Source organism: Ailuropoda melanoleuca, chromosome 5, assembly GCF_002007445.2.
Source record: "Ailuropoda melanoleuca isolate Jingjing chromosome 5, ASM200744v2, whole genome shotgun sequence".
NCBI lineage: Eukaryota > Metazoa > Chordata > Mammalia > Carnivora > Ursidae > Ailuropoda > Ailuropoda melanoleuca.
In genome coordinates this window covers 71,181,476-71,202,888 of record NC_048222.1, presented here as the reverse complement: position 1 = coordinate 71,202,888, position 21,413 = coordinate 71,181,476, and the positions used below count along the sequence as shown (strand labels likewise).

The 21,413-nt window shown below is 40.6% G+C and overlaps 1 pseudogene; it reads left to right on the top strand.

Moving 5' to 3' along the window:
• The first annotated feature begins 9,056 nt into the window (after positions 1-9,056).
• On the top strand, positions 9,057-11,519 carry LOC100484837 (annotated as a pseudogene).
• The last annotated feature ends 9,894 nt before the right edge of the window (positions 11,520-21,413 follow it).

The window sequence follows — 21,413 nt, the reverse complement described above, 5'->3', positions numbered from 1 at the left end:
AATCTAGCCAGCCTGGGCTCTCACTTTTACCCAGTAATAATAATCTGTAACTAAGAAGCAGCTGCCTACTTTCGACAAGATGCATGAGTCCCTTGGAGCTGTTATACCAGAGTACAATACATTGGTTAGCTTAAACAACAGAAAGTTATTCCTCTAGTTTTGGAGGCTAGAAGTCTGAGGTCAAGGTGCAGGCAAGGTAGGTTTCATTCTCAGGCCTTCTCTCTCGGCTTGTAGGCCCTCTCACCCTGTGCTCACATGACCTGACCTTTGTGCACTTGGGAAGGGGAAAGAAAGAGCATCCTCTGGGGCCTTTCCTTATAAGGGTACTAATCTTATCAGATTCAGGCCCCACTCTTATGACCTTTAAATTTAATTACCTCCTAAAGGCCTTATCTCCAAAAAACCAGTGGCACTGGGGGTTAGGGATTTACCATATGAATTTGGGTGGGGACATAATTCAGTCCAGAACACAAAGCATGTTCTCTCCAGTTGGCCACAGCCTCCACCACTCCTTGTTGTCTCCTGCACACTGACTAGTATCAGTTGCCCTCTGTCATTGCACATGGGCAACCGATTTCTTATAGCATCAATAAAAGGAATTAAAATAGTGATTAATTCTACATCTCTTCCAAAAATGAAAAAATGCAAGAAAGACTGACAGGGCCAAGCAAATTGGGAGCTAACCCATATTTTGGTGGAAGTGAGGAACATCATTACACATTTACACACCCAAACTGAATGTAACTTTGTCAAAAAATGAAACTTAAAGCACCAGTGCTTTAAGTGCTCATACCTGGTGTGCTTTACAAAGTCTGGTCATCTGCTTGGTCCAGCAGACATTTAAATCTGAGATCCCAGCTCTATTCAATTTTGACTCCTAAACTATCTGCCTCCACTGATGTCGCCTTATCTTTCCTCACATGTCATGCAAAAGTGCAAATAATGAGAGCAAACCAGCAGCTTCCCACCAGCTCAAACACTAGCAACATCCCAAGCATGCATTTTTTTTTTCCTGAGCCTAGAAATCACTTTGGATCTGGGGAATTTCTACTGCTTGCTAAGTGGATGGCCATACTCTCTTTCTTCATGCATTGCTGACATCATTTCATCTGTTTTCCAGTCTCATCTATATGCTGCAGTGTAAGCGATGGAGGCCAAGTTTTTATGCTACGGCGGACTAAAGGGAGCTGGCTGAGCTGGCTGCCCTGTCCAACTCTTCAGCTCAGAAGGAAGCCAGGATATTTGTGTTTGTTCATTTCCTCTCCTAAACATGAGCTTGCTGTTTGCTGCAGCACAACGGGCTATGAATTCAAAACAGGATAGAACAGTTCAGTGGGTTACATTTCAGATGCATGCTTAGTGTGGACCAGTGACCCCGTGACCTCAAGCCACAAAATGGGGGAAAGGAATTCAAAAAGAAGAAAACACGTTCCTGTAGAACTTGCAGACTTCCTTGTGCCTAGTAGAGTCAGAAGTTCTAAGAATAATCATCTTTCTGGGGACAAATCAACCCTCTTTTCAAGGTAAATGAAAGGGATGCTTGTTATAGTATATGCAAATGCAGTGAGCGATGATTTTAAAATGAAAAAAATGTGAACATGTTTCTTATTTTCCAAGTCCTAGGTTTCTTTTTTTATTCTTGGCAAGCGGCACACAACAAGTAACCTTCCTTTGTGTGAGCTGATTTGTCGCAAGGGTAAAATTCCAGCTTCAGTGAGGCTGGTCTTTTGTTCTGGGGGAAAAGTTTTCTCTTTGCTCGTGTTATTTAGCTTTCCAATAGTCTGGGTGCCACGCCTTCTCCAGCGTGAGAACATTTGCCAAAGTCTAAAGGAATAAGGCACCAGCCAGAGAAGATATTTTTGTGTGATGGCTGACATTACTTTTTCTCGTAGTGTTAATGAAGCCGGAGGGTAACATGACCATCATCTCATATTGAGCACCTATGTATATAGTTTACTAAATGTTTAACACACTTGTTATCTTATTTAATCCTCCAACAATCTAATGAAGACACAGGCTATGTGAAGATAAGTGTTATCCCAAGATCCCTGAGCTATAAGTGGCAGGCTTGAGACTCCAGCTCAGACCTCTTCACCCATTCATTCAATTTTCTCCTTCCTTCCTTCCCTTCTTCCTTCCTTCCTTCCCTCCTTCCTCCTCCCTTTTTCTTTCTTTCTCTCTCTCTCCCTCCCTCCTTTCCTCTTTCTTTCTTTCTTTCTTTCTTTCTTTCTTTCTTTCTTTCTTTCTTCTTTCTTTCTTTCTTTCCTTCTTCTTTCTTTCTTTCCTGTGAAAAGAACACAACACAAGATCTACTCCCTTTACACACTTGTAAGTGTACAATACATTATCGTTGGCTGTAGGTACAATGTTGTATAGATTTCTAGAGCTTATTCATCTTGTCATTCACATTATCACATTTATTAATGCTGAGCTGATGTCTGTCTAACACCTACATTTCTTAGCCTGAGCTATTCTGCCCTTTTAAGATTTCTTTAGAGAGTCAAACTACATCAAAATAACATGTTAGCTCATATACAACCTGGTGCTGTGCAGGTGAGAGCTGACGGAGGCATTGGGGCCAAAAGTCATCCCCTGGGAAGGAATCATAACAAGTCAAGCTAGAAAATTCCCTTCAACCCTTTAGTCTATTTGTTGGGGACGGCAGATCACCTGTATAATTACCTCTTACAGGGCAATGCCTGCTCTTCTTATGGAGTCATTTAGTCTGTTTTCAGATTATGAAGGAGAAAGCAAGGCCAGCAGAAAGAACCAACATGTTCATGGAGTCCATATTGGTTGCTAGTGGATTTTGTTTGGATCTATTTTGGTTTTCTCTAGGCCATCTTCCTACTTTCATGCAGAGAAATCCAACATAAAATTAAAAGTAAGTGAATACTTGTGGCTCTGAAGCTAATAAGAATCAAAATTACATTTTTAAACCAATAAGATAGAGCTACATTAGCCTCCAGCCCACTCACTTTCTTTAGCAACAAGAACATTGGGACACTTAGGGCACAATCAGTTTTTCTTTATTCCTGTGTTGCAATCTTAATACAGTATACACATGGATGTTCCTTTTATTTTTGGAGGAAAAACTTGTATCACCTTCTCGAAGAAGATCAGATTAAAATTATGCTCTGGAGAGGCACCTGGATGGCTCAGTCAGTTAAGTGTCCGCCTTTGGCTCAGGTTGTGGTCTCAGGCTTCTGATATCAAACCCCAAGTTGGGCTCCCTGATCAACAGGGAGTCTGCTTCTCCCTCTGCCCCTCCCTCATGGCTTGTGCTCTCTCTTTCTCTCTCAAATAAGTAAATAAATAAATAAAATCTTTTTAAAAAGGGGGACACCTGGGTGGCTCAGTTGGTTAAGCATCTGCCTTCAGCTCAGGTCATGATCCCAGGGTCCTAGGATGGAGTCCTGTGTGGGGCTCTCTGCTCAGAAGGGAGTCAGCTTCTCCCTCTCCCTCTGTTCCACCTCATGCTCCCTCTCTAGCTCTGCTCTCTCTCAAGTAAGTAAATAAAATCTTAAAAAAAATATTAGTGCTCTGGAGGTAAGTGAAAGCAGATCATCTTACAGAAGAAAATCTACCTGTTAAAATAATAGTAAGTTGATCCACACTTTAATCTAACAATGACAGCAAACACTTTTCCACCCCAGATGTGAAAACAATAGTGTGTGAAAGTGTCTGGATCCTTCTTACATTACGGGGCCAATGGAAAAATGGACAAAAAATAATCGATCTTCGATGAGGACTCAGTACCATCAGGGAGGGCTCTGAACATCATGCCTGTGTGTACCACGCAGAAATGGGTCTTGGCTCCTGAGAGGATTCATTTCTGATTTTCTGGCAAGTCTTAAATTCAGGTGTTAAGTCCCACAGCCACACCACATTTCAGACAACATACCAAATGGCACGTCCAATTTGGGAATTAAAAACAAATCCACAGTGATTATGACTTCGTTATGCTCGAAGCAACATGCAGAAGGTGGAACAGAATCTCTTTACTGGCAAAGAAAATGACTTCCATTACTTCATGTTTGTATTCCCCACCCTTACCTTGGAAGATTAAAGGATGGTGAGGATAAAACAAAAAGGAGGTAGAATAGGAAACTAACAAAGAAATACATGCTTGTTAAAAAACGGTTTCGAAGTTGGGGAAAAATACAAAACAACATTGCTAAAAATTCACCTTCCAAAGACAACTGCAATTTCCACCTTGGTTCTTTCCTACCAGTCTTTTTACAATGTTCTTCACATTTTCAAAAGATTTTATAAAATGACTTTTATCTTTGTGCTTGTCTCAAACCTAACAAGTGAATTATGAAGACGTTATAGGAAAAAAAAAAAACAACTAAATGAGAACAATCCATTGTCCAACCACACAGAAGCATCGTGGTTGACCTCTGAGGCTGTATCACTTTTTCTGTGCTGTGTATCAAGTGGTTATGCGCTGCACCATTATTCTAAGCACTGGGTACGTACCACCTCATTTAAAGTATACAGTTTTTGCAGTAAGGTATGTCTGGTTATTTCCATTTTGAACACAAGAAATCGAGGTTTAAAAAGAACAGACTTGGGGATGGACAAGGTTGGTGAGATTGTGAAGCCCTTGTCCTTCTCTGGCAATATCTGTCCATGTTACACTGGTGCACCCTTCAATTCTTAAAAAGAAAAAAAAGTCACCTAAATACATATTATTTATTTAAATGGAAATACTTCCATTACAATTTGTAAATTTTCTGTTTTAATATAAAAATACACAGTGAACATTTTGTATCTTTAAATATTGCTTTACAAATTCATCTTAATGACTGTAGTGTTTCTATTTATTTATACATCATTTATTCAGTGATTCTCTATTGTTGGATATTTTGGTCAGTTCTAATTGTTCTAATAAATAACAATAGAAAGGGATCTTTGTAATTAAAGCATAATAATGTCACATCTATAATTTATAGAACTATAATTCATAGATGTGAAATGTCAGCATGAGAAAACATACAAAGTTTGTGGAATGGTCACTTTCAAAAGGGACCATACCAACTTAAATTGGAAATCACTCGCTGATAGACGAGTATGTCTGCCTCTCCACCAAAATGAAGTGTTAGCATTAATGTTTTCCAATGCATTTCTTGCATTTATTTTATATGGGGTTGTGTATTTTTATTTATGTGTTTTTGTCCTCTGCCAATATTTCCATTGTGGCTTCTGTGGTTTTAAGAACTCATTTAATCCTCCAATAATGAAGAATCAAAATGAAGATGGAAGATATGAGAGATAAGTAACTATCCCAAGATCCCAGAGCTGTATGTGGCAGAATTGAGACTCTAACTCAGACACTAACTCATTCATTCATTCATTCCATTCCATTCAACAAATACTATTTTCACAACATTATCAACTGTTTTTGCAGCATTAATTATATAACTCACCTTTTTTCCCCACTTATTTGAATTTCCAGAAAAATTTTGTAATAAATCCTTACATGTACACGTATCTGTTTCTAAATGTCCGAATCTGACCCACTAAGCTCCCTGTCTGTTTATTTCTATGACAGTGAGTATTTGCCAATATCCTTTTTTGGGGGGCATCATCCTCTCCCTTTGCATGTGGTCAAACATGTACTCTGTCCCTAACAATCACTTGAGAGACAGGGTCTTACTTGTGCCACTCAGAGCTTCCTATGTTTCTGATCTCAGGAATGGCCAAAATTTGGCATGTCACCCAAGTTGGGTCCCCGGCTTTTCCACCTGGAACAAATGAAGAAGATTAACTCTGGCATTTTTGTGCTGTGGGTGCTGGGAGGAAGTGGTATTGGGGCTGCTTGTACTTACCTACTGAGCCACATGAAGGGAGCCCAGTTGCAGAGGGAGGGAAAGAAAGCCACACACAGAGCAGGGCTGAGGCCGGAGAGGAAGCAAGAAACATCAACAATGAGAGTCTGAGTCTGTCTGCATTCAGTCATCCTGTTTTTCCTTGTTGTGGAAATCAGTTCACTCCCTGGTTTGGATCAACCTGGTTTGAATTTCTGTACTCAATTCTGGGTGAGTTTTAGGATTAACCTGGTTTGAATTTCTGCCTTAACAAGTTATCTCTAAATGCTTCCTAAGTGACAAAGGGGGCATAAAAATTTGAGGCAGTGATGACATCTGGGGAAAAGCATCATCACTTCTAATATTAGTCTTCTCAAAACTCTCAGTCCAAAATTTCTTTACTTATAAAGTGGAGATCATAACCCTCACTCTACCTATTTATAGGATTATTTATAAATAAATGAAGAAATATATATGAAATCTAAAAAACACCATTAAGATGTAAAGTATTCTCTTAGTCAATGACACATTTATTTTTCTTTTTTTTTTTTTTTTTTTTTTTTTAAAGTTTTTTTTTTTTTTNTGACAGAGATAGAGGCAGCTAGCGAGAGAGGGAACACAAGCAGAGGGAGTGGGAGAGGAAGAAGCAGGCTCACAGCAGAGGAGCCTGATGTGGGACTCGATCCCATAACGCCGGGATCACGCCCTGAGCTGAAGGCAGACGCTTAACCGCTGTGCCACCCAGGCGCCCCCACATTTATTTTTCTTATCTTTGTAGATCTTATTGGAGAGAAATTACTTCCAAGTCTTTCATCTGTGCTACAGCCTCCTAATAGAGTCATCAAGGTTCCTACATGTATTTTATAATTAAATTTCTATAAGGTCAACCCTATTCGGAAGTATTAGAAAAAGGACTGAGTTGCATTATCTCTTTCTATTCATGTAAAATTAACCACAAGAAGAAAACTGATTGCTTTAGTGTTTTTTTTCCATTGTAAAATGCCCAGTCCAAGAACTACCAATGTGGAAATGCCTCAGCTAAATGGTAATTTCAACTGTCATATCAAACCAGATGGTAACAAAGTGTCAGTGCCCTCTAAGGCGTCTGCGTGTTCCATGTATTCAAAGACTGCCTTCCTTCCTAAATTAGCTCTTTACAGTGATTCACGCCCCATAGTTCTTAAAGAACAGCACAGATAATTGGAAATGGTTGTTACATTTTTAATTCTCTACATCTTGGAAAAATTAACGTGTATGGGAAGAAATTCTCTGAGCTGACTGAAACATAGGCAGGAAAATGACAGTGTTTTTTGGTCTATCATTTCATTTTAACGCCACAAGATTTACTGGTTCTCTTGGGTCATAGCATCTTGCTGAAGAACACCACAATATTTTAACCTAACAGGAATGCCTATCTTTAAATCTCTCAAATTAATTTTATCCTCTGAGGAAAGACAGTGGAAATGGCTGGGATCCACACTCTGAAGTTCTTAGAAAAGAGTGTCCCCCCCCCACCCCGCCCCGCCCACGCCCCCAAGCCTTGCTACTGGCTCCAAATGTTTACTTGCTGGCTCCTTTGTTTTCAAACTGAAATGATGTATTCTTATATACAATCCCTTTTAAACCCTGAAATTGTATTCCAAAGGAGAAAATAAGGTTTCTATTGTCATGTTTGATGGGGAAAAAAAAAAGTTTCTCCTTTTCATCCCCTCTGTGGTTGGTCATTAGGAAGTGTAATTAGTCAGTATCTGTGACTAGCCTGCTATATTCAGATGGAACAAATCTTCCCCCCCCCCCCCCCCCCCCCCCCCCCNTGAACAAAACCTCCCCCCCCCCCGCCCCCAACAACTATTATGTGTCTAGCACCATGTTCTCACTTATTTTATCTCGATCTTTACAGCAACTTTATGAGCTGAGTACTTTTATAGTTATTTGAAGTTAAGAAAGTTGAGGTTTAGAGATTTATCAAAACAGCCAGCCCTGAGATTACATCATTTGTGCAAAGTCACACAACTGAAAAGAGTCAGCATTTCAGCTCAGGTCTTTCAAATCTATGCTGTTTGCCCTTTTGATGGTCTTCTCTCTGATACCTAAAATTTAGAATAATTGAAAGTATCACCAATGACATATATAATAATGTGGATGAATCTCAAAGATGTTATGATAAGCAAAAGAATCCAGACACAAAAAAGAATATACGAATCATGTGGGTGAAATCTAAATTCAGGTTTACTCATCTTTACTGCCCGTATGTATCTCTTTGTATCTTCTGGATGCATTTTCTTTTGCCAGAATACTTCCTTCAAGAGTGGTTTCAAAGAGAGTCTTTGTCTTTCTGAGACAATAATACGTTTGAGAGTTTCTTTATTGCACTTAAACAAAAACTCAGCTGGAGGAAAACATTCTATGCATTCTAAGCATTCTAAATTATTTTCTCCTTCAACATGGTGAAAATATTAGCTTATCCTCATCTAATGTTGTTGCTGAAAAATCTAGTATCAACTTGACTTTTGTTTCTTTACGTCAGGAATTTTTGACTTTGATGGTCTTAATTGACTGTATTATAACAAAGTGTGGGCTTTTCCTATCTCTTTGGTTGATATTTTCTAAACCCCTTCAATCTGTAGTGTTCCTTCTTTCTTTAATTATAGGAAATTCTCAGTCATTATTTCTTCAAATATTTTCTCCCCTCCGTTGATTGCATTCTCTTCTTCCAGAACTTCTCCTATCTTCCTTCCCTCTTAACATATCTTTTTATAGTTTCCTCTTCTCTGTCGTACTTGTTGTCTTCTGGGAGAATTCCTTGACGTGTTTTTTTCCCAGTTTAGCAGTTCATTCTTTGGCTATATCCACTCTGATATTCAATCCATTTATGAAGTTTCCTATTGTAGTGATAACTTGCAATTGCCGCTTCCTCATAACGCTTAGCTCCTGCTTCAAATTACCAACAACCTCCTGAAAAATATTTCTTTTGTTTATTTTTTAAAAAATTGAACTAGAGTTAATGTACAATGTTATGTTAGTTTCAGGAGGGCAACGTAGTGACTCAACACTTCCATACATTACTTACCACTGTAAGTGTTAGCAACTGTCACCATACGACAGCATTTCAATATTATTGACTATATTCCCTGTGTTGTACTTTTCATCCCTGTGACTTATGTATTTTATAATTGGAAGTTTGTACCTCTTAATTCCCTTCATGTATTTCACCCATCCCTCCACCCCTCCCCTCTGGCAACCATGTTTTATTCTCTGTATTGCTTCATAATCCTCCTGGGAGCTTCCCTGGTGTCATCTGAAACTGGAAGAGACGGAAGAAAGACGCAGGCCACTCCAGGTTGGGAGGTGACGGTTTTAATAAGCAAAGGAAACTTACATAGGAGGCTTGTCTTGAACAGTAGCAAGACAAATGGATCCCTGAAACTGCCCACCAAATCCTAAAAGTAAAGAGGCCTTAACCAGGGTTAGTCATGTAACTCGTGCAGGTGTTCTCCATACCACATCACTATCTCAAGCCCCTGTCCGAGGAGCAGCCTCTGGGAGCAGGAAAGGGGGGTGAGAAGCCTGGGGGGGATGGCATCTCACAGGTCAACTGGCTGTCCTGTCTTTTTGATGACTTTCCCCAACAATTTATGAGTCTGTTTCTGTTTCTTTGTTTCTTCATTCTCCTTGTTTCTTTAGATTCCACATAGAAGTGAAATCAATTAATTGTGCTTTGCCTTATGTTGACTCCCCAGCTAAATTTTGGGCATCATTATATTTCGCTGTGAGCTCATGTTACCAGAGGGTCATCACCTCCCTTGGGTGGCCACCAGGACTTGTTGCGGTCTGTTCTCCCACATGTCCTGGGCTCTGTCTCCACTTACGCGTCACCCGTCCCTGGCTCAGGCCCTAGGCTGTACCTCAGGTTTTCCTCCTGCATGTGGTGACTTAGGCAGACCAGCTTGGGCTGATCTGGGGAGAGAAGAGAGCACAGTTGCAAGATCTTCTTCTGCCTCTGGCTGGCTGTGGCTTCCGGTCCTCCTTCCGTCCGGCCTGCAGTTCCCACGCACACCAACCCACTTGAGGCGTCCCAGGGGGTTCTGACAGTCTTTAAGTTAATTAGTCAGGTCCATCAATTTCATTTTCACTCTGTAGTATTTACAGATTGGGTTCTGGGAGTGAGCCACTAACTATATTTGCTTGCAATTTTGCAAATCGCACTTTGTGTACTGCATTAGAATGTGACAAATTTTAAAGGTAAATCACAACTACCAGCCCAGCCCATTTTTTTGTTTTTTGTTTTTTTTCTTTTCTGGGAGGCCTCTGCTATCCTGAGGTTGGGGTGTCATTCCCACATGTGTTTTGTACCTTGACTTCCTATGAATACTTCTACAAGCATTGCTTAGTATCATTTTGTATTTTTAAAATTTACATAGTGTCCTACTGTGATTATAAAATAAATTTAACATTTTTAATGTATTGTATGTTATTATATTTAACTTGTTTCCAAAAATAAAAACAAACTTAAGACATCAAAAAAACCTTTTTTTTTTTTTTAGATTTTACTTATTTATTTAAAAGAGAGACAAAGAGAGCATGAGTGGGGAGGTTCAGGGGGAGAGGGAAAAGCAGACTCCCGCTGAGCAGGGAGCCCGACGCTGGGCTCTATCCCAGGACCCTGGATCAGGACCTGAGCCGAAGGCAGAGGCTTCACCAACTGAGCCATCCAGGCACCCCCAAAGCATTTTTAAACCAAAGAAAAAGCTCAATAAAAGAAAAAAATATGAAATCAGAACAAAAGGAAAAGGAAAGAGCAGGCACACTAGGGTAAGGGTGAGAATAGTTGCTATGTTTGAGAATCAAGCAGCGCTCTGACTAAAAGGTCACGAAATCTTTTTATTTTTGGCTCTTTCTCTCTCTTCCAGCCATCCAAGATACCGAAAGGAGAGAAGGCAAAGGGGAAGAAAGTGGCCCCAGTCCCCACTGTAGAGAAGAATCAGGCCAAGAAGGTGATCAGTCCTTTGTTTGAGAAAATGCCCAAGAAATTTGGCATCGAGCAGGACATCCAGCTCAAAAAGGACCTCACCCTCTTTGTCAAATGGTCCCGCTACATCTGGCTTCAGTAGCAAAGGGTTATTCTCCACAAACATCTAAAGTGTCTCCTGCAATGAACCAGTTCATTCAGCTACTCAATTGCTCAAGCCGGCCCACAAACACAGACCAGAGACAAAGCAAGAGAAGGAGAGACTGTTGACTCCGGGCTGAAAAGGAAGCTGCCTGCAAAGGATGCTGTCCCCACTGAGAGACTGCCTGTCCTTCGAGCGGGGGGTAACATGGTATCACCATATCACCATAGTGGAAAACAGGAAGGCTCAACTGGTAGTGATTGCACATAATATGGATCCCACTGAACGGGTTGTCCTCCCACCTGCCCTGGGTCACAAGATGGGGATTCCCTATTACATTATCAAGGGGAAGGCCAGTCTGGGGCGTCTGGTCCCCAGGAAGACATGCCCCACGGTCATCTCCACACAGGTTCACTCGGAAGACAAGGGAGCTCAGCGAAGCTGGTGGAAGTTGTCAGGACCAATGACAATGACAGATATGATGAGACCCGCCATCACTGGGGAGGCAACGTCTTGGGTCCAAAGTCGGGGCCGCTTTGCCAAGCTGGAAAAGGCAAAGGCTAAGCAACTGGCCACCAAACTGGGCTACATGTAGGTGGTTGAGGATTCCATACATGAAAGTAATAAAAAGTTCTCTTTCCAAAAACATCTTTTTATTTTTACAAAAAGATCAGAGTCTTTGAGGGAATCACATTATGATTCACAGACGGTCACTTGGCTTGTTATCTACCTAAGGGCAAAGTAAATCAACTGACCTTCCATTGATTTTAATAGCCATAAGGCTACCCAAGCTGTGTGGCCCAGAGCCTTTTAAGGTTTGAAATAGGAGCCAGAAGCAAAACAAAACAAAAAATATCCAGAAGCTGATCTAATGTGTTTTGTTTTGAGAATTAGCTTAAGGCCCCCTGTGTCTTTATAGTAATGCATTTACAGAATAACTTGGTTGTCCACACACCGTGAAATGACTTTAAAATTTGCAGCCATGATTTTAAGTAGGAAGAGGAATTACTTTCTTGTTTATTGGGCAAAGCAACTGGCATTGAGGCTGACTAGAATGTTTAAGTAACTAATGGAACAATTGCTAATATTTCAGGTTTCCATTGGATGCTTGCATCCGTTCCTATTGGGTTTCAAGAAGGCAAATGTCTGGTTTGGAACACAGCATAAATAATATTATCCTACAAGGAAGCACTGCTTTCTAAATCTATAGCTAGGCTTTTTAAAAATCATTTAGAGAATTGTGTTTCTATTGTGGGAAAGATACTTTTTCAAGGCCCTTTATTCTGCTATATAGCAACACGAACTCAAAGAAAATTCGACTTCAGATACAGTTAAGGATGTTTTAAATTATTAAATTCATTTTTCAGTTTTTGAGAAGAGCTTGACTGTAAGCTCATGTTAGGGGTAAAATTAGAGTGGGCAGCTTTGTTTGTGAATCATATTCTTTCCTACACCAACACATTCTCAGCCACTTAATCACTTTACATATATGTACTGACCGCCTACTATGCACTAGGCATTGTGCTAGATGTGACCATGTTCCAAACATAGTCAGGCCAGCTAAGTCCTCAAGGCCCCAACCTTGGCCTCTGTACTCGGCAGATAAGAATCCTACTGGGTCAGTGCAAAACTCTGACCAAATTCTTCATCTCCATGCCGTTGATACTTTACTGCCCTGGCCTGCCTTCAGCAAGAACCTTGTTGAGTTGGTCTAGCAATAATCCATCTTAACTGACGCTCCATCCACTGCACCCCTCCCTGATGCTCGGCTGTAAACCCCCACCCACACTCATGTTAGAATTGAGCCTGATCTCTCCTCTACTCCAAAACCTCACAGTACTAGTCCCCTGAAAAAGGGTGGCCTTACCATCTTTAACAAGTGTCATGAATACAATTTTATTTTTTTTAAAGATTTTATTTATTTATTTGAGAGAGAGAGAGCATGAGCAGAGGGAGAAGCAGGCTCCCCGATGAGCAGGGAGCACAACATGGGCGGGGGGCGGGGGGCTCGATCCCAGCAACACTAGGATCATGACTTGACTGAAGGCAGATGCTTACCCTATTGAACCACCCAGGAGCCCTACAATTTTTTTTTTTTAAACAGGAGCTGAGAACACATGGTAAAAGGAAAGAGTGAATCCTTACACTCGTGTGGTTTATAGTCTAACAATACAGAAACAATCACACAACGAATCAATGACCATTTGGCTAAGTGTCATAAAATAAAAGTTCTGGGTGCAAAAACACCATATAGGAGAGGCATCTAACTTAGTTGAGTGTGAGGAAGGGTTTTCCTGAGGAAGAGCCCCACTTGCTAAGACCCCCCATTGTGTAGAAGTTACTGGGAGAGAAGGGCACACCCAGGAAAGCGGGCTTCAAGTAGAGGATACAGCAAATGCAGTCTCAGGTGGGAAGTAACTCAGTATGTTTTGAGAGCTAAGAAAGGCAGAATTGCTGGAGCTTAGGAAATAGGGAGACAAGTGAACCACGTTAAGCTCTAGAAGCAAGGGAGGGAAAACAATCACACGGGGCCTTTGCTGTCCACAGGAAGAAATCTGGATTTTATCCTAAATTATCCAGAAGAGTGATAGGATCAGATTTGCCCTTGAGAAAGCTCATCTCACTACTCTGCAAAGAATGGATCAGGCAGGACAGCTGGAGGCCACATGAGTCACTTGGCTAGAAAGGCAATTACCAGAGGGCCAAGGCACACAGCGGGGGAGGGTGAGATGAGTGGGTAGATTCAAATTTTAATTAGGGTATGGGTCTTTCACCTGTTTGGTTGGGCTTATTTCTGGATATCTTATGGGTTTTGGTGCAATTGTAAATGGGGTCAATTCCTCCATTTCTCTTTCTGGTGATTCATTATTGCTGTATCAAAATGCAACAAATTCCTGTATGTTGACTTTGTATCCTGGGACTTCGCTGAATTTATATATCAGTTCTAGAAATTTTTTTGGTGGAGTCTTCAGTGTTTTCTATATATTGTATCATGTCATCTGCAAATAATGAAATGTTTACTTCTTCCTTGCCAATTTGGTTGCATTTTATTTCTTTTTGTTGTCTGATTGCTATGGCTAAGATTTCCAATACTATGTTGAACAACAGTGATGAGAGTGGACATCCCTGTCTTGTTCCTCCCTGTAGATGAAAAGCTCTCAGTTTTTCCTCATTGAGGATAAGATTAGCTGTGGGTTTTTAATACATGGCATTTATTATATTGAGGTATGTTTTCTCTAAACCTACTTTGTTGAGGGCTTTTATAATTAATGGATGTTGTACTTTGTCAAATGATTTTTCTGCATCTGTTGAGAGGATCATATGGCTCTTATCCTTTCTTCTATTAATGTGGTGTATCACATTGATTTGCTAATATTGAACCACCCTTGCAACCCAGGAATAAATCCCACTTGATCCTGGTGAATGATTGTTTTAATGTATTGTTGGATTCAGTTTGCTAGTATTTTATTGAGAACTTTTACATTCATGTTCATTAGAGATATTGGCCTATAGTTCCCCCCTTTTTTTTTCTTTGAGTCTTTCTCTGGTTTGGTATCCGGGTAATGCCAGTCTTACAGAATGAGTTTGGAAGTTTTCCTTCCTTTGTTATTTTTTGGAATAGTTTGAGACCTCTTTGACAGCAGTCCTAGCAACTTCTTTCTAGATATGTCTCCTGAGGCAAGGGAAACAAAAGCAAAAATAAACTACTGGGACTTTGTCAAAATAAAAAGCTTCTGCACAGGGAAGGAAACAATGAACAACACTAAAAGGCAATTTATGGAATGGGAGAAAATATTTGCAAATGACATATCTGATAGTGTTAGTCCAAAATATATAAGGAATTTATAAACCTCAACACCCAAAAAATGAATAATCCAATTAAAAAATGGGCAGGAGACTTGAATAGGCATTTTCCCAAAGAGACATCCAGATGGCCAAGAGACACATGAGAAGATGCTCAACGTCATTACCCATCAGGGAAATGCAAATCAAAACCACAATGAGATATCACCTCACACCTGTCAGAATGGCTCAAATCAACAACACAGGAAACAACAGATGTTGGCAAAGATGTGGAGAAAGCGGAACCCTTGTATGCTTTTGGTAGGAATGCAGCCACTCTGGAAAACAGAATGGAAGTTCCTCAAAAAGTTAAAAATGGAACTACCATAGGATCTAGCAATTGTACTACTGGGTATTTGCTGGGTATTTACCCAAAGAAAACAAAAATACTAATTCAAAGGGATACATGCACTCTGGTGTTAATAATTGCATTTTCTACGATGGCCAAATTATGAAAAGGGCCCCAGCGTCCATCAACATGAATGGATAAAGATGTGTATATACATATACACAGACACACAATGGAGTATTACTCATCCATAAAGAAGAATGAAATTTTGCCATTTGCAACATGGATACAGCTGGAGAGGATTATGTTAGGTGAAATAAGTCAGTCAGAGAAAAGACAAATACTCTATTATTTCACTCATACATGGAATTTAAGGAACAAAAAAAGCAAAGGGGAAAAAAGAGAAAGATAGGCAAATCAAGAAACAGACTCTTAGCTATGGGGAACAAACTGATGGTTACCAGAGGGGAGGTGTGTAGGGGGATGGATGAAACAGGTGATGGGGTTAAGAAGCACACTTGTGGTGAGGAACACCAGGTGATGCATGGAAATGTTGAATCACTCTCTTGTACACCCAGAACGAAAGTTACACTGTATCTTAAGTAACTGGGATGTAAATAAAAACTAAAAAAAATTGTAATTGTGGGAAGAGCAACATAGTCATGCCCAGCCGGGGTCTAGACCAGGTAACAATCACAGGGTTTGACAGTATTCAACCAGTGACCAAGGTGTTCAAGGACATGAAGGGGGCAAGTAGATTTGGAGGAAGGTGGGCGGTGAATCTATTGGAATTCTACCAAGGCTAGAAATGAAGCCCAGAAGTCGTGGCAGAGCTGATATCCTAACATATTTGCTTGTGGCTGCTGGATATGGGCAGAGGCAATAGGGACTGAACACAAGCCGACGGGTCCTTCTCAGGATGCCAGACATGGGATCCTGGGCTGTGCTGTACCTGGAGCTGTGACGCCTCAGTCCCAGGGCTTCCCCCCAGGGACCTGGCAATGGGTCAATGACTGGTACTGCTCTCTCGCAACATGCATTTCATGGGTCTGATTTGGTGACATACAGGTGCCACTGGGTTTCACCCACTTTTGAGTTTGAAGGTGGAAATCTTAATCTAGTAGGGGCAGCTAGAGAGCTAAAGAAGGTCTGAGGGAGACAAGAACTGGAAGAAACAGAAAGATTATGAGGGGACCACATAGAAACTTTTTTCCAGAAACTACTTTTTTCAAGTTCAAATTCTTTGCGGAAAAAATGCAGTTATTTGTTCAGCAGCTCGGGGGAAAAAGAACTTAAATAAAACATTAGAGTCAGATTCCACTCCTGGATGCCAGATCATGGCCCACTATCACTTCTCTGATCTTCTAGTCACTGTGCCTCACATCACGTTCCTGCCTCAGGACCTTGGCATTTACGGTCCCTTCTGCCTAGAGCTCTTTCCCCCTCCACAGCCACATGGCACACTCTCACCTCCCGCAGGTCTTTGCTCAAATGTCTCCTTTTCAGCTAGGACTTCTCACACTTCAGTGACACGCACATGCCCTCCCTGCCCCACTCCTGCAGCCCTGTCCCTCTTTCCTGCTTTTTCTCTAATAGCATTATCACCATCTCACATGATTGCCTTTATTTATTTGGTTGCTTGTCTCCTTCCATCAAGATGCCATCTCTGAAAAAGGCAGTGGTTTTGGTTTTCTGTGTCTCCAGCTCTTAGAACAGGGACTCTCACAGAGTGAACTCTTAATAAATACTTATGGAATCAATGAACCTTTGAAGGCACAGGACACTGAGGCAGCAGCTTTCAAACCAAAGCTGGCTGGAGCTATCCTGTGCCCGTGGCCCTGAGACTTAGTCTAGGATTAGCAGTAGACATTATTTGCTGGTCACTGGAGCGAGGTACTGTGTTGTTCTCAGCCATGCTGGCCATTTGAACCTTAAGCCACAAATAATGAAAGAGGAGAGTGTAAGGATCATCTCTATCTCTTCACTATGTGCATTACTGAAGAGCACCAGCGGTGTTGATCTTCCAAAGAAGTGGTTGTTGAAAATCATTTCTGTTTACCACAGGCAAGTATTTGACACATACACATGCAAATGTGTGCCTGTGTACGTACACATATTCATGTATGTATGTAAAAGGATGCTAGGCAATGTATGTCAGGCTTACTTTGCAAATCTAGTTTCCCTAGCATTGCTCTTAAAGTGAGTTTGCTTTTCCCCTACACAATCTGCTGATGATGTCTGTTGGACACCTGAATGCAGTTAGATGCCATGAATAATTCATAGTAAATTACATTCCTCATGTCAGATGTGGCCAGTCTCCAAGTTCTACATCTCCATGGAGCCATTTATTCCTGAGCTGGACCTCTGCAAGCTGCACCAAGTGGCCCCTCCAGGTAAATGTCTTATTACTTATTAGGCCTATTAGTCATTACATGCCTTATTACTAATTAGGCTCCTATGTGAATTTCAGGTCTGGTCTTTTGCTCTGGTGAATTGAGCTGGATAGCAGGAAAGTCTCAGCTCCTGCTACTCTTTTGGGTCAAGGAAGGTCTGGACAAATGTCCGATCAGCTCTACCCTCTGTTCTTTCATCCCCTCTGATCTAGCTGGTCCTCTGGCTCCCCCTCGCCAAAAACAACCACAGTTGAGAAGCGCTGTAGAAAAGTCTTGAACTGAGCCTGTTGAGTTCATTTCTCCAGGCTTCCATTCCCTGAGCCTGACAGTAGGGTCCCTTGGCTGTCAAAGAATAAAGGAAAGTCCCAAACAGAGGACACTCAGAGCTCCATGTGATCACATCTGCCTCATGAAAAAAAAAAAAAAAAACAAAACAAAACAAAAAACAAAGCACATGGAGAATAAACCCAAAAGTTGAAAGAGAATCATAATCTTTGCTTCTCCACCCAAAGTACTATGCCTTCTGCTGCCTGGGTCCTATTGTCTATCTTCAACATTTCTAATTTGTCTGGTCCTTATGAGAGTCCCTCCTGGAACTAGAGTGAAGACTTGTGCTTCCCCTGGAATAGTGACTCTTAACTCATTTTTGACCTGAGACCCATTTGCGAATCTGATAAAAACCATGGACTCTTTCTAAAAAAAAAAAAAAAAAATTTCACACAATTTTAGAGATTTTCCAGATTCCCTGAAAATCATCCATGAGCGTTCTAATACTCATGTTATAGTCAGTGTACACATGTTAGGGTCCTGATCCTGACATTGGCTAATTGTAATTGGCAAGTCATTTAACCTTTCTTCATTTGATCTGGGGACCCGTCAAATGCACAGGGATGGTGTTTTCCTCTTTAATGTCTGTGGTTATGTAATTATTTTGGTATCAAAGAGATTATTGTTTTAAAAGGGAAGCAGAAAGTTCTCTTTCTTTTATCATTTTGGAGCAAATGGGTTAGAATCAGTTGGAATAACCCATGCTCTCAGCTAACACCGGATGAGGATGCAATGGCCAGATGGATATTTTTGGGTGGCATCTGGAAACAGAGAATTCCTACCGGGCATTAGACCTCTTGCAACTCAGATGATGTTAGTCATAAAAACAAGACTGAGACCTCTCAATTTTTTTTTTATTGTAGTATCTAGAAGACTGAGCAATCCACATCATTTTAATTATTAACAGCCTCCAGGGGAAAGGGTTGGTCTCGGTGACTGCTCAGCATGCTGGCGTGATGACCAACACCTCCTCAGCAGTTGGCCATGTTCCATATTGACTAGGTAATAATCTGCGGCATGCAGCTGGCTGGGATAGATTAGAATGGTGAGCACAGACACGGAGGAATCAATGAGAGAGATACACGCCGCCCTATCAGAGTCTCCTTCCAGACTGCCCAGAGTCACATCTGTCATTCTGAAATCCTGTTATGCCCAGAGAAATGCTTTATTTGCAGGCTAGTTCATGTTTTCAGAGGTGGTGTTTGACACAGTCAGAGAGACCTTATCCCACAGCTACAGACCTGCATTTCTTGATAAGGCACTTCACTCATTTAGGTGTTTCAAGAATTAGGGATTTACGTACCGTCCATCCATTTTTCCCCAGAAGAGGGATGTGACTGAATTTCCTGATTCCTCCTGCCTGTAGTTTATCTGGCTTGGGTAAGGCATACTAACTCTCTCGAGGGAGAGGCTTGTACAGAGGAATCAGTTCATGTCTTAAAATGTGAATTCTAACAGTATTCAGGGACACCGTGTCAATGGAGGCCAGGGAGAATCTAAATTGACCAGTCAGCTAGCCCTATAACAAAAAAGATGATGAAGGCACAAGAATTTGGAAAGCAGGATATAAGTAATAACTCTTGAAGTACAGATCCAGGAGATAAGAAAAGACTCTACTCTTCACTAGTAGTCAGAGAAATGCAAATTAAAATAATAATAAGATATCATTTTATGTCCATCAAGCTGGCAACAATAATGTCAAAAAGAGCTACGGTATTTATCACTGGTGGAGATCTCTACCCAGAGTGTTCTTTCCCAGTGCCATTGGAATGTAGTGTAGTGCCTTTTTGAAAAGCAGTCTGGACACTTCCTACTACAATGTTAATTACATATATCCTTGGACCCAGAAACCTTGTGTTTATGGTATCCCTGTTTATTTCCTTATAGTGATAAGAAACTAGAAACAAAATAAAGTAAATCTATTAGTAAGAAAATGATTAAAAATATATTACATAGAAACAACAAGAGGTGCAATCTTGAAAAGAATGACTTAGCCTTATACCAATTAATTTGAAGATATTTCCAGTTACTGCTGAAAAAGGAATGCACATTCAATAAAGCATGTGTGACACGATCCCATTTTTTTTGTAAAGCTAATGATGACAAAGATCCCACACATGTGCTTATGTGTGGCTGTGGATGTGACACTATGTTTAGGTATGCATGAAAAAAGACCTCTGGAACGAATCAAATCAAATGTGTTGTTAAAATGCACTAGAATCATGTTAATGAATTGATGCAAAAGTATATGTGTAAATATAAATGAAATAAACATTTCTAAAAGGGCTAGGGAGGTGAAGAACATTCCAACTGCTAGTGAAAAGAAACACATTTAAACAACAAAGTGCGTCTGAGCCCATCAAGGCTGTTTTGATAAATTACCATAGACTGGGTGACTTACAAACAACAGAAAATTATTTCTCACTGTTCTGGAGGCTGGGAAGTCTGAGATCAAGGCTCCCATCAGTTAGGTGTCTGGTGAGGGGCCGCTTCTTGGGTCACAATTTCTCATGGCGTCCTCACTTGGCAGAAGGGGCAAAGTTGCTCTTCAGGGTCACTTTTAAAAGGGCACTAATGCCATTCCTGAGGGCCTCACCCTCCTGAGCCAATCACCTCCCAAAGGCTCTACCTCCTAATATCATCACGTCAGGGGTTAGGCTTCTACATATGAATTTGGGGAGAACACAAGGTATGATAACTGATTTAAGAGTGAGGCTTTCCTGAAAACAGGAAAGCTGAAAACCCCAGGATGGGGCACAGCTGGAGAGGTGAGGGACAGAAGAATACACATTGCCTATTTCAGCAGTCAAATCTAATCATACTACCCCCTCCAAGTGACATCTTCAATGGCTCTTTATTATTCGAAAGAAAGAGTTCAATCTTCCTAATATCACTTTGTAATCAGATTCCAGCCTGATTCTCCAGCCTCCTCTTTCCAAGACACTCAATTTCTCCCTCTTCTCTGAACAGATTTTACTCTTCCATATCACTTCACCGTTATAAACGCTCCTCCCTTCTTGCAAACATAAAATTCCACATGTCCCTCAAGAGCCATCAGGAGCCATGTCAAGGGCCATCCCCTCCCAGAAGTCACTCATGAGTCCTGTACATTACACTTCATGCCTCTTAAATGCTATTAATACTTTAGACTCTCTACTCTTTTAAATAATTTTAATTTTTGTTTACAAGGTAATACTTTATAAAGGCTTAAGTATATAGGTAAATAGTGATCAACATTGTTAACAATTTGTCTTATCCTTATTTAGTTTTTCTATCTGTGTCATGCTCCTTAAAAAAACACTATCATGTGATACATACCCCTTTGAAAATTTTTCACTCAGTAATACAGGTTGAATATTTGCCATTACATCAAATATTCTTTGCAACAAAATATTTAATTACTTTATAGTATTCCATGGTAGGCTGAGTCAACTCTACACAAAGACATAAAGAAATAAAAATATTTTCTGGATCTTGTATAGTTGAATATTTAACAGTCTCCTATTAGTCTCATTTTTTAAAATTAATAGTCACAATATTGTGGTACCCACTGCACTTAAATGCTTGCACACATCCTTGTTTCATCCCTCAGGATAAATAACTAGAAATGGAAGTCCTAGATCAACAGGCTTGATTA